Source organism: Bos indicus, chromosome 5, assembly GCF_029378745.1.
Source record: "Bos indicus isolate NIAB-ARS_2022 breed Sahiwal x Tharparkar chromosome 5, NIAB-ARS_B.indTharparkar_mat_pri_1.0, whole genome shotgun sequence".
NCBI lineage: Eukaryota > Metazoa > Chordata > Mammalia > Artiodactyla > Bovidae > Bos > Bos indicus.
Genome location: NC_091764.1, coordinates 96,745,309 through 96,758,715, shown reverse-complemented (window position 1 = coordinate 96,758,715; position 13,407 = coordinate 96,745,309).

Genomic DNA, 13,407 nt, shown 5'->3' with positions numbered 1-13,407 from the left:
TAGAAATCCAGTGCCGCAGTTGCACTCCTCCAAGGGCTTAAAGAGCTTGGTAGCTACTGGATAGCTCAGCTCTGGAGTATCCCCAGAGAAGGTCATGATGGACAGAAATTAGCACTCAAAAGAACTAAGAAACTAGTAGATATTCACTAATGTTATTTTAATAAGTACATAATGAGGATTGGAGCTGTTAACACTGAGGCTTGAAGAGTGTTTTCCGACTAAGGGTCCGGCTGGGGGCTTTCTGCCCTGTGCAGTGTCCAGCTTGGTCCACCTCTGAGATTGGTATCCCTCACTGAGATTCCTTCTTCTTCCTGTCACCCCACCTAAGTCCTACATGACCTTCAGGGCGTATGATCCCACCCTAAATTCCATCCAGAGTCTTGCCCTGTTATTCTAGCCATCATTTCTCTGCCCACCCTCAGAGCCTGCATTGCATGGATGGTCTCACTGTGCTATAGGGGGCTTTCTTCCACAGGCTCTCACACTGCTTGCTTTGTTTCAGGAATGTTAGCCCATCTCGCTTATGAAATTCTAAGCTGCTGGAGGACAGAACCTACTTCTTTATTTCTATTGTGCTTAATATAGTGCTAAGGGTGTAATAGCTGCTCAACATATTATTTTGTTGAATGGACTGATAGCTAAGGGAATGTCCAAGATAAAACATCAGATCTAAAAGTAGCAATAACTTGAACAAAAGGAATAATACGCCTTGTTCTTGGCACATATCAATTTGATCAAGATGTCAGGTCTCCCTAAGTTAATTTATAAATTTAATGGAACCCTGATACAAATACCAAGGAGCATTTAAAAAGAGCAAGACAGATTGATATTAAATTCCTATGGGAAAATAAATGCACGAGACTAGCTAGGAAAACACTGGAAAGAAAGAGCTCAGAGGGGGGATTGTGTGTGTGTGCTCAGTCGCACCAACTTTTTGTGACTCCTTAGACTGTAGCCTGCCAGCCTCCTCTGTCCATGGAGTTCTCCAGGCAAGAATATGGGGGTGGGCTGCCATTTCCTCCTCCAGGGGATTTTCCTGACCCAGGGACTGAGCCTATGTCTTCTGCATCTCCTGAATTGCACTGGCAGGCAGATTCTCTACTACCTTGCCATTAGACTTTATAGCATGCTTTAATATGTCAGAGGGGGATTAGCCCGAACATATGGCATGCTACAAAGCTTCTACACTTAAAATAACGTGGTACTGACTGGTGCCTGGCTAGATAAACAGACCAGTGGAAGAGAAGAGAAAGTCCAGAAATAAGCACAGCTACAAATAAACACCCAGCATCTGACAAGGCTGATGTCTGTAATCATCAGGGCAAAGATGATCTTCTAACAAATAGTGTTGCCACAAACTGATAGCCATTTAGAAAAATATAAAGTATATCCATTTTTATGCCATATATAAAAACAAACTCCAAATGAACTAGAGATCTGAATGCAAAAATGAATTATACAAATACCAGAAGAAAGCATGGGTAAATTTCTCTACAACTTAGATGTAAATAAAGGCTTTCTGAAAAGTGAAAGTGTTAGTTGCTCAGTCCTGTCTGACTCTTTGTGACCCCATGGACTTTGCGAGCCCAGCGGGCTCTTCTGTCCATGGATTCTGTGGGCAAGAATACTGGAGTGGGTTACCATTTCCTCCTCCAGGGGATCTTCTTGACCCAGGGATCTAACCTGGGTCTCCCGTGTTACATGCAGATTCTTTACTGCCTGAGCTACCAGGCTTTCTAACTATGCCTAAAAATATAGCTAGTAGATAAAAGATGGATTTGACTACACTGAAAAACAAAACAAACTTCATGGCAAAAATCACCATAAACAAAATAAAAAACAAACTGGGAGAAGATATCTGTAATACATATGACAGATAAAAGATTAATAACCCTAATATATAGAAGCAATTATAAAAATTAAGGAAGGAAAATGGCCAAAATTCCTATAGAAAAACTGGCAAAATTCAGAAACAGGCAAGGCACAAAAAGAGACATATAAATGGCCCTAAATACATGAAAAGATGTTCAACTTCATTTATTGTAAGAGTCAGGTCGATTAAAACTACAAGAAAATCATTTCTTATTTGTCAGATTGGCAAAACTGAAAAGTCGGACAATAAATCCCCTATGATTATACAGTGGAAGTGAGAAATAGATTTAAGGGACTAGATCCAATAGATAGAGTGCCTGATGAACTAAGGATGGAGGTTCATGACATTGTACAGGAGACAGGGATCTAGACCATTCCCATGGAAAAGAAATGCAAAAAAGCAAAATGGCTGTCTGGGGAGGCCTTGCAAATAGCTGTGAAAAGAAGAGAAGCAAAAAGCAAAGGAGAAAAGGAAAGATATAAGCATCTAAATGCAGAGTTCCAAAGAATAGCAAGGAGAGATGAGAAAGCCTTCCTCAGCAATCAATGCAAAGACATAGAGGAAAACAACAGAATGGGAAAGACTGGAGATCTCTTCAAGAAAATTAGAGATACCAAGGGAACATTTCATGCAAAGATGGGCTCCATAAAGGACAGAAATGGTATAGACCTAACAGAAGCAGAAGATATTAAGAAGAGGTGGCAAGAATACACAGAACTGTACAAAAAAGGTCTTCATGGCCCAGGTAATCATGATGGTGTGATCGCTTACCTAGAGCCAGACATCCTGGAATGTGAAGTCAAGTGGGCCTTAGAAAGAATCACTACGAACAAAGCTAGTGGAGGTGATCGAATTCCAGTTGAGCTATTCCAAATCCTGAAAGATGATGCTGTGAAAGTGCTGCACTCAATATGCCAGCAAATTTGGAAAACTCAGCAGTGGCTACAAGACTGGAAAAGGTCAGTTTTCATTCCAATCCCAACGAAAGGCAATGCCAAAGAATGCTCAAACTACCACACAATTGCACTCATCTCACACGCTAGTAAAATAATGCTCAAAATTCTCCAAGCTAGGCTTCAGCAATACATGAACCGTGAACTTCCAGATGTTCAAGCTGGTTTTAGAAAAGGCAGAGGAACCAGAGAGCAAATTGTCAACATCTGCTGGATCATGGAAAAAGCAAGAGAGTTCCAGAAAAACATCTATTTCTGCTTTATTGACTATGCCAAAGCCTTTGACTGTGTGGATCACAATAAACTGTGGAAAATTCTGAAAGAGATGGGAATACCAGACCACCTGACCTGCCTCTTGAGAAACCTATATGCAGGTCAGGAAGCAATAGTTAGAACTAGACATGGAACAACAGACTTGTTCCAAATAGGAAAAGGAGTACATCAAGGCTGTATACTGTCACCCTGTTTATTTAATTTATATGCAGAGTACATCATGAGTAATGATGGGTTGGAAGAAGCACAAGCTGGAGTCAAGATTGCCAGGAGAAATATCAATAACCTCAGATATGCAGATGACACCACCCTTATGACAGAAAGTGAAGAGGAACTAAAAAGCCTCTTGATGAAAGTGAAAGAGGAGAGTTAAAAAGTTGGCTTGAAGCTCAACATTCAGAAAACGAAGATCATGGCATCTGGTCCCATCACTTCATGGGAAATGGATGGGGAAACAGTGGAAACAGTGTCAGACTTTATTTTTGGGGGCTCCTAAATCACTGCAGATGGTGACTGCAGCCATGAAATTAAAAGACGCTTACTCCTTGGAAGGAAAGTTATGACCAACCTAGATAGCATATTGAAAAGCAGAGACATTACTTTGCCAACAAAGGTCCGTCTAGTCAAGGCTATGGTTTTTCCAGTGGCCATGTATGGATGTGAGAGCTGGACTGTGAAGAAAGCTGAGTGCCAAAGAATTGATGCTTTTGAACTTTGGTGTTGGGAAGACTCTTGAGAGTCCCCTGGACTGCAAGGACATCCAACCAGTCCATCCTAAAGGAGATCAGTCCTGGGTGTTCATTGGAAGGACTGATGCTGAAGCTGAAACTCCAGTACTTTGGCCACCTTATGGGAAGAGTTGACTCATTGGAAAAGACCCTGATGCTGGGAGGGATTGGGGACAGGAGGAGAAGGGGGCGACAGAGGATGATATGGCTGGATGGCATCACCGACTCGATGGACATGAGTTTGAGTGAACTCCGGGAGTTGGTGATGGACAGAGAGGCCTGGCGTGCTTCGATTCACGGGGTCGCAAAGAGTTGGACACGACTGAGCAACTGAACTGAACTGAACTGATAAGTGCTTGCTCCCTTGATCACAGAAATTCAACTAGGAATTTCCCGTTGAAGTTGCACCTCAATGGTATGAAAATAAATATACACAAAGTTGTTCACTACAGTGTTATTTGTAATTGTAAAATACTGGAAACTACCTATATCTCCAAGCACAGGAGATGGGTTGAATAAACTATGGTATATACACACAATGAAATACTGTGATCTGTATTTGAAAAAAAACCCCACAAAATAAGGGCAATTACTCTGAACTATTAATATCAAATGATTTCTAGGAAATACTAACTGAGAGCATGGAAAGTACAAAAGAGGATACATAGTACACCATCTTTTGTGTAAAAAGGGAACGGAAATAAAACATACGTATACCTTATTGTTACCAAAAGAAACACAGGAAAGATAAATCAGAAAACAATCAACTTGATTACTTACTGGAGGGAGGGGTTGGAAGTGATTCAGGAGGGAGTGACACTTCTCTGTGAATAATGTTGTTTGTATAGTTTGACTTCTGGAAGCATGTTAATCTTCTACATATTCAAAAATAAGGTTAAAGCAAGACGGGAAGGGAAAGAGAATCTAAACCGAAAACGAATGAATCCAGTTGTATTTCAATCACACTGAGGGGAAAAAAAGCAAAAGAAAGAAAGAATTTAGTAATTCATGAAAAGGTTGCTTGACTATTTACCTTCTGTCTTGACTGAGGTTGAGGAGGGTAGAACTGCAAACAACTCTTGAACTTGTTTTAGTATATATTCTTAATTATCTCGGGGTAAGGTATGTCAAGCAATTTTCAAACTATTTTAGATGTACTGTGGTGTTGGGCAAATGAAGGAATGTGCTAATGTAGTTGGGAGTGAGAAATTCTGTATGGTAAAAGTGAAGTCACTCAGTTGTGTCCGACTCTTTGCGACCCCATGGACTGTAGCCCACCAGGCTCCTCTGTCCATGGGGATTCTCCAAGCAAGAATACTGGAGTGGGTTCCCATTTCCTTCTCCAGGGGATCTTCCCGACCCAGGGATCAAACCCGGGTCTCCCACATTTTAGGCAAACACTTTACCATCTGAGTTACCAGGGATGCTGCTCAGTCAACAGACATCAAAATGTGAACTGGGAAAGGCAGGAAGCAACCCTATGGAGGTGGATTGAAATTAGAGACATCAGGTTAACTCATGATTTTATGCATACATACACACATGCACACATATGTATACATATACATGTATATACACATGTGCACATGAATATATACACATGTATATGTATTTCTGTACATGGATATATAGGCTTGTCAGGTGGTGAATGGCACCCCACTCCAGTACTCTTGCCTGGAAAATCCCATGGACGGAGGAGCCTGGCAGTCCATGGGGTTTCGAAGAGTCGGACACTGAGCGACTTCACTTTCACTTTTCACTTTCATGCATTGGAGAAGGAAATGACAACCCACTCCAGTGTTCTTGCCTGGAGAATCCCAAGGATGGGGGAGCCTGGTGGGCTGCCATCTATGGGGTCGCACAGAATCGGACACGACTGAAGCGACTTAGCAGCAGCAGCAGTGGTAAAGCATCCACTGCTAATGCAGGGAATGCAGGTTCCAACTCTGGGTTGGGAAGATCTCCTGGAGGAGAAAATGGCAAGCACTACAGTATTCTTGCCTGAAAAATTCCATGGACAGAGGAGCCTGGAAGGCTTACAGTCCATGGGATTGCAAAGAGCTGGACACAACTAAGCGACTGAACATGCACACATATGTATGTATATATACTAGGTGTATGGGTATTGTGTTTGCATGTATGTATATTTGTTGTTGTTTAGTCGTCAAGTCTTGTCCAACTCTTTTGTGGCCCCATGGACTGTAGCCTATCCAGTGAGCCTTCTCATGAGCATTCTTCTCTGTCCATGGGATTTTCCAGGCAAGAATACTGGAATGGGTTGCCATTTCCTTCTCTAGGGGATCTTCCCGACCCAGTGATCCAACCCATGTCTCCTTCATTGGCAGGCAGATTCTTTACTTCTGAGCCACCAGGGAAGCCCATGTATGTATATAAATACACGTTTATTTTCTAGCTTTGTCTACTGAAAGGTCCTAGGAGCAAAGACTCCCCAGTAACGAGCACCTGACACTCAAACCTTGGTCTCTAATTCCAAGAGTTCTTCAAAGAAATGGCCAATTCCAGAGCTGGGACAAGGTAGGTACATGATGAACTTGGAGCATTTTTCCAGAAAGCAAAGAAATTCTTGAAAAACAAAAAATGATGAGGGGTATTCACAAGGATACAGGAAGCACCTTGAAGGGATTCTTACCAGTTAAATCTGGTACAATTTGAGGCCAAAATAATTTAAGCATAGCATTGCATGATAAACCATTGAAAAAACAGAAATTAATAAGTGCCCACTGATAAAAGCATAGGCAGATAGATAAATAAATGACATTCTATTTTTGAACTTCCTTGGCAGTCCAGTGGTTAAGACTTTGCCTTCCAATGTAGGGGATAGGTTCAATTCCTGGTTGGGGAACTAACATCCCATGTGATGCAAGACATGGCCAAAAAAAAAGAACATTCTATTTTAAAAAGTTGGACTATGTTCCTTAAAAACTTCAGTCAACAAAAAAGAAAGAAAATCTAGGGAAATATTTCAGATTAGGGGACTTAAAGAGACATGACAATCAAATGCAATCTCTGATCCTAGGCTGGATTCTGTTCTGAAGGAGGAAAAAAAAAAAACTAATGATAAACAACTTTATTGAGCCAATAGTTTAATTGAAAAATCTGATAAGTGATTAAATACAAGTATTATATTAATGCTCAATGTACTAAAGTTATTAATTGCATTACAGTGTGTGAAAAAATATTCCTATTCTTCCAAAGTAAACAATAAAGTATTCAGGAGGAACGGGTCCTGATGTAAGCAATTTATTACCAGAAGGTTTAGAAAAATTTATTTATCTATGAGAGAGAGAATTTATTTATCAATGAGAGAGAGGACACATGATAAATTATACCAATAGATAAATTTGGAGAAAGATGACTATTCTTTGTATTATTTATATTGCAATTTCCCCATGAATTTTAAATTATTTCTGTCCCCCTCTCACTCCTCCAAAAAACATTAAAAGTTCTAGAGACTCCTAAACAGTTCTTGGCTATGCTTCGGGAATTGGCGTGAATACATCCAGAGTTGCCATTAGATCTCTTTGGAGCAAGGGCATCTGTCCCTCCGTGACTCCTGGTCTTCATCCTTATTGATCTCTCATTTGTCATGTTATTGTTCAAAGGAAAGTGGAACCATGGTTTCCTCTAGTTTACCTGGCTTACCTCCTAGTTTGCCTTCTTGGGGGCAAAGAACAAAACCTTAGTTGTCTCTGAAATCCCCACAGTGTACTTACTCAATTATCATTTGCTGACTTGAAATTAATTGAATGAGCCCAGACTGGCCTATTGAGCTAGCCAAAAAGTTCGTTTGGGTGTTTCTATAACATCTTAAGGAAAGTCTGAACAGACTTGTTGGCCAACCCAGTAGTATTAGTATCTGACAATTTTGTGGGGTGGTCTGGAGAGAAACCTCCTGAAGGTCGAGCAGAGTTGTCTAGTCAGCAGCAGCTCCAAGATCTCCCCTTTGGATCTGGCGAAAATGGTGTAAATAGTGCTGGGTGCAGTGTTTAGCAGATAAAGTGGTTGTGGTAGCCTCAAAATGCACCCCTCCCCCCAAAAGAGGATAGTTACATGGTAATCTCTGGAACCTATAAATGTCACCTAATATCCTATAAAAAGATTTTGCAGATACGGTGAAGTTAAGAATCTTGAGATAGGGAGATGACCTTGGATCATCAGGTGAACCCCAAATGCAATCACACGACTCCTTATAAGAATATAAGAATATTGTATGATCTCACTTATATGTGGTATCTAAAACAAAACAAACCAAAGTATGAACAAACAAACTGAGTTCATGGATATAGAGAACAGATTGCTGGTTACCAGAGGTGGGGAGGAGAAGTGGGAGGTGGTGTGGGAAGTGGGTGAAATGGGTGAAGGGATTAAAGAGTGGAAATCCACAGTTACAAAATAAATAAGTTGTAGATATATAATGTACAACTTGGGGACTACAGTTAATAATACTGTATTGTATATTTGAAAGTTGCTATAGCTAATAATTCTGTATTGTATATTTGAAAGTTGCTAAGAGAATAGAACTTGAAAGTTTTCTTCACAAGAAAAATTTGTAACTATGTATAGTGATGAATGTTAACTAGATTTACTATGGTGGTCATTTTGCAATATATACAAATATCAAATCATTATGTTATACACCTGAAATGAATATAATGCTACATGTCAGTTGTATCTAAATACAAATAAAAATAGATTAATAAAAGAGAGAGAGAAAAAAAAGGAGTAGAGGGTAATTAGACACACACAGAAAAGGGGATGACAAGACCATGGAGGCAGAGACTGGAGTGATGTTCCAAGGAATGCTGGCAGCCACACCCTTGGAGCTGGAAGAGGCAGGGAAGGATTCTCACGGCCCCCCTGACATCCTGATTTTGGTCTAGTGAAACAACTTTCAGACTCGTGGCCTCCAGAAATCTGAGAAAGTAAATTTCTGCTGTTTTAGGTTTTCAAGTTTTGTATTCATTTGTTAGAGGAGCCTTCAGAAGCTAACACAGTGAAATGACTTCAACATCCATCCTTACCCTCCCATCTTATACACATTCTTTCAGGAAGGTGTGTCCTCTCTTATGCTTTATTGCTTATTTATTTATTCATTAGTTTGAGCAAATTCTGGGAGATAGTGAAGGACAGGGAAGTCTGGCACGTTGCAGTTCATGGGATCACAAAGAGTCAGACACAACTTAGTGACTGAACAGCACATTTATTCATTTGTTTATTTGACTGCACTAAGTCTTACTGGGTCTTTTATGCAGGATCTTTTGTTACGGCATGTGAGCTCTTAGTTGCAACATGCGGGATCTAGTTCCCTGACGAGGGACTGAACCCAGCCCCCCCTGCACTGGGAGCTCAGAGTCTTAGCCACTGGACCACCAGGGAAGGCCCTGTGCCTTACTGCTTGTAATTTATAACATAGGAAAACAGAATATGTAGGGACATGCAAAGGTCTGCAAAATACAACCTCTTCATGCCAACCTTTCCTCCCTCTAATACAGAAGGTTAGGTAGTTCCCAACCTTGCCTTCTCTCTCTGATCCATCCAGACATCAGGGGCTCAAGGTGATCCAAATTGATTCTGTGAATAATTCTACATCCTGTCCTTTTCTTTCTTAAATTATTATTTGGCTGAGAAGGGCTCCAATTCAGAATTTAAAAGAAGAATCTGATTGCATGTACTTATTAGTCATACTCTCCTTAATAAAAGTTAATATACTTAAGCTCCTCATCATTAATTTGGCTCATTGTCTCATTTAATCCCCACGCAGCAGCCAGGTAGGCTTATTAATATTGTTTTACTGGTGTGGGTGACCTTGAGGATGTGGCCGTGAGGATGACTCACGCCTTTCTGATAAGTTACTGTAGGGTTGCAGATCTAGGTGGAGGGCTATGCAAGCATGACCTGGACACACATTTTGCCCGGCTTAGCTGGGTGATTAAAAGATTTGGCAGAAGTTCAGAGAAGGTGACTCTCCATGGAGGCAAACTGAGAGTGGACAGGGCTTGCGGAGAGGAATTCCAGTGGAATTTGGAGTCGGTTGAGTCATCAGTGATTTCAAAATAACCAGTTTTAAGTGGATAAGGGCTCAAGAAAGTCTGCTCAGGGTTCCAACCATCTCTGGCATCATGTGGCTTTGAGAGAAGCCAGGAGAGGAGTTTTCTCAAATGTAGGTCATTTCTAGTTTGGATTTGAAGATTCTAAACCATCTACATTCTCTGTTGAGTAAAGGGTAGAATTTAGACATTTGGAGGTGATATTAGCCATGTAGCAAAGAACAGTTTAAAAAAAAAAAGGCATGGCTAAAAAATGCAGCTGAGGACATCCCTGGTCCAGTGGCTAAGACTTCGTGCTCCCAATGCAGGGGGCCGGGGTTCAATCCCTGTTAGGGAACCCGATCCTACAACTAAGTGTTCAAATGCTACAACTAAACATCCCACATGCTGCAGTGAAGGTCAAAGATTATGTGTACAGCAACTAAGACCCCTCACAGCCAAATAAATAAATCAGTGAAAAAACAATTTTTTAAAATGCAGCTGATACTTCAGTCTCCAAGTCAATTATAATAGCCTGTCCTTCCCTCTTGATATAAGTAGTTGCTGGCACTGTATAAAGATGATGGAATAGATTGTAGGTAGAATGGAATTATAGGGTTAGTGCCAAAACTCTTAGGTTAAGTCATTGAAACTTTGACTAAATCTGTTTCCTTGTCTTTAAAATGAGGTTACTAAAATCTTTCCTACTTATTTCATGAGTATGTTGTAAAGCTAAGATGAGGAAATGTGAACTTCTTAAGAGCTTTGGATTTAGACTGATCTAGGTTCTAATCTATTTGGTCCACTTACAGCACTTGGAGCTGGTTTATTCAAAATCTCTCTAGTCTAGTTTCTGTGTCTAAACAGTGGAGATCCTAGGATCTTAGAGGCAATGAAATGAGATAACTCATACAAAGCATTTAATAGTGTCAGGCATAAACATCTCATTCATGAAAGCTATTATTATTGAGTCATAATTGATATACAAGGAATTTAAATGCTTAAAAGGAATTGTGCAGCATCTTACTGATGATAGTAAAACCAAGCAGGACCCTATGATCCTTCCCCTCCATGCCCTATGCCTGCCTTTTGTCTGTGGAAAACATTAGTCAAAGAATAAGTTTAATCAAAGAAATAAGACATGCAGGAACAAAGGAAAACAGTCCAAGGAGACCAAGTAATAATAATGTAGTCATTAAGCATAGTCAAGGCCCTTTAGTTCCTTCTTAAGGGTCTGAGCTATATCTTGTTAGCTGTCTTATAGATACTGAAACTCCCACTAGTTGGAGGAGTTAACTGCACGGTGACCAGAATGTAGCTGTGACATAAGCTGCCACAATTCCAAGAATTGGCCTCAAAGAAATGAAAGCAAACCGACCCTGAAACTGAAGGCTAACTGTACCCCAAATAATGAAGATGACGCTGATCAGACCACCAATGACCAATCTGAAGATGACTGTCAGAGCTGACATGCTGTTTCTGCATGTAGCCCCTCCCTTAACCTATAAAAGCTCTCACCCTCTGCTTAGCAGGGAAGGGGGAGTCAGCCTTTGGACCGATGACTGCCCTTCCCATTCCGGTTGCCAGTGTCTGAAATAAAACAAACTTTCCTTTCCACCAATCCAGCCCGTTTATTGGCTTTTGGAGGCGAGCAGCTGGATCCCACCTTTCTGTAACAGTCGCAGTAGTAGTAGGTACAAGGCCAGCAATATCTAAGCAAGCCTGTGAAACATGCTAACACATTTTTATCAGTTATTGACAGTGAGCAAAGCGAAGGTGCTTGTTCGGTCAGTTAGCTTTAGACGTAGAAGTACGACCAAAACCCTAACTGAGACATTGTCCATCTGTATTTCGACTTCGCATATGCCTACTAATCCTTACACTTTGTGAAGCATTTTGCTCTGTGTGTAACTTGATATGCATCTTCTACTTGCTAAGACTGCAAATTCCTTGAGAATAAAGACAACATTTCCTTGGTGGCCACTGAGCCAGGTGGGGCTTGGTGAGAATGGCATGGGTGTTCAATCTATTAATAACTCACTGGTGCCAGAGCAGAGCAGAGAGCAGAGACTGTTCACTTTTCTACCAAGTGTGATTCTGGGGAGTTGTGTGTAGGGGAGTCAGCAAGGGAGATGCCAAAGACCTGCCAGGATTGTTGCCGTTCACTCACTCAGTAGTGTCTGACTCTTTGGGACCCCATGCACTGTAGCAGACCAGGCTTCCCTGTTTGGGAGCCTCTTATATGGGAAAGGATGCACTTCTCTCCCTAGGGTTGCATCCACAGCGGTGTGAAGGAAAGCAATTCTGAAGCGAAGTCCGAAGGACTAGGTATGCCTCCTTTCTTTCTTTTTTGAAGTAGTGCCTTTCATTAATTTAGAGACTGAAGTCGAGGCTCTGACACTCCCTAACTGTGGGAGCTGGAGTGTGTCATTAAGTCATTTTGAGCCTCCATCTTCTTATTTTTAAAACAGGGGTGATAATATCAGTTCTATTTGCTTCCCGGGGTTGTCCCAAGTACCATTGAGAAGGCATCCATAAAAGCTATGCACACTGATACACAGGATGGGGTCCACAAAGGTGTGTTATGATGTCATCCACCCCTATGGGCATGGCTCTTTTTGGTGGCTTCTTGCCCAGAGATGATAATCAGCTACTTCTGAAGCATCGAGGACTCCACTGCTTCCCAGGAGGGGCTGCTATCCAGAGGGCTTCAGGGCTGTGCTCTCTCCAGCTCGCAGACTGTGCTATCAATTTTTCCAAAGCAGTGCAGACCCAAACCTTGTGTTTCGGCACTGATCGGTCACTGTTCTGCTTAGTGATGCCTGCAGCCAAGGGCAAGCATTTAGGCAGCACCTGGCTGTATTTGGGGGTGCAGTTGAGGAGTCCAGAGCAGAATTTCCTTGTGGGAGGGTAACCGTTCCCTCATTGTTCTGTCTTCCTGGTCTTCCACATGCTTCTATGAGTGTTTCTACCCTACCCACCCCCAGGCCATTCCACATTTCCTCAGACTTCTTCCAGATTCTTTGCTTTCACTCTTGGTTTGGGTGACCCACTTGCACACCTGGTGCTTGGAGTATGACCCCTGACCTGGCCAATGACAAAATTGGTGACTGATGTGTTGTGGGTCAATTATGTCTTCCCAGGTCCCTCAGAAGAAGGGACACTATTGGTTGCCACTATTATCACCCATCACCTCATTTTTCAAGGACATTTCCAAAAAAGAAGGGGATATCTGAGGTTGCTTTTGCCCCTCCCACTGGACATATAAGACAAAGATTGTTGTTGTTGTTTAGTCACTAAGTCGTGTCTGACTTTTTGTGACCCCTTGGGCTGTAGCCTGCCAGGTTTCTCTGTCCATGGGATTTCCCAGGTGAGAATACTGGAGCGGGTTGCCATTTCTTACTCTAGGGGATCTTCCCAGCCCAGGGATTGAACCCGTGTCTCCTGCATTGGCAGGTGGATTCTTTGGCACTGAGGCATCTGGGAAGCCCAAGAAAAAGGTAGACAGAGGTAATTGATCCCCTGGAGAAGTC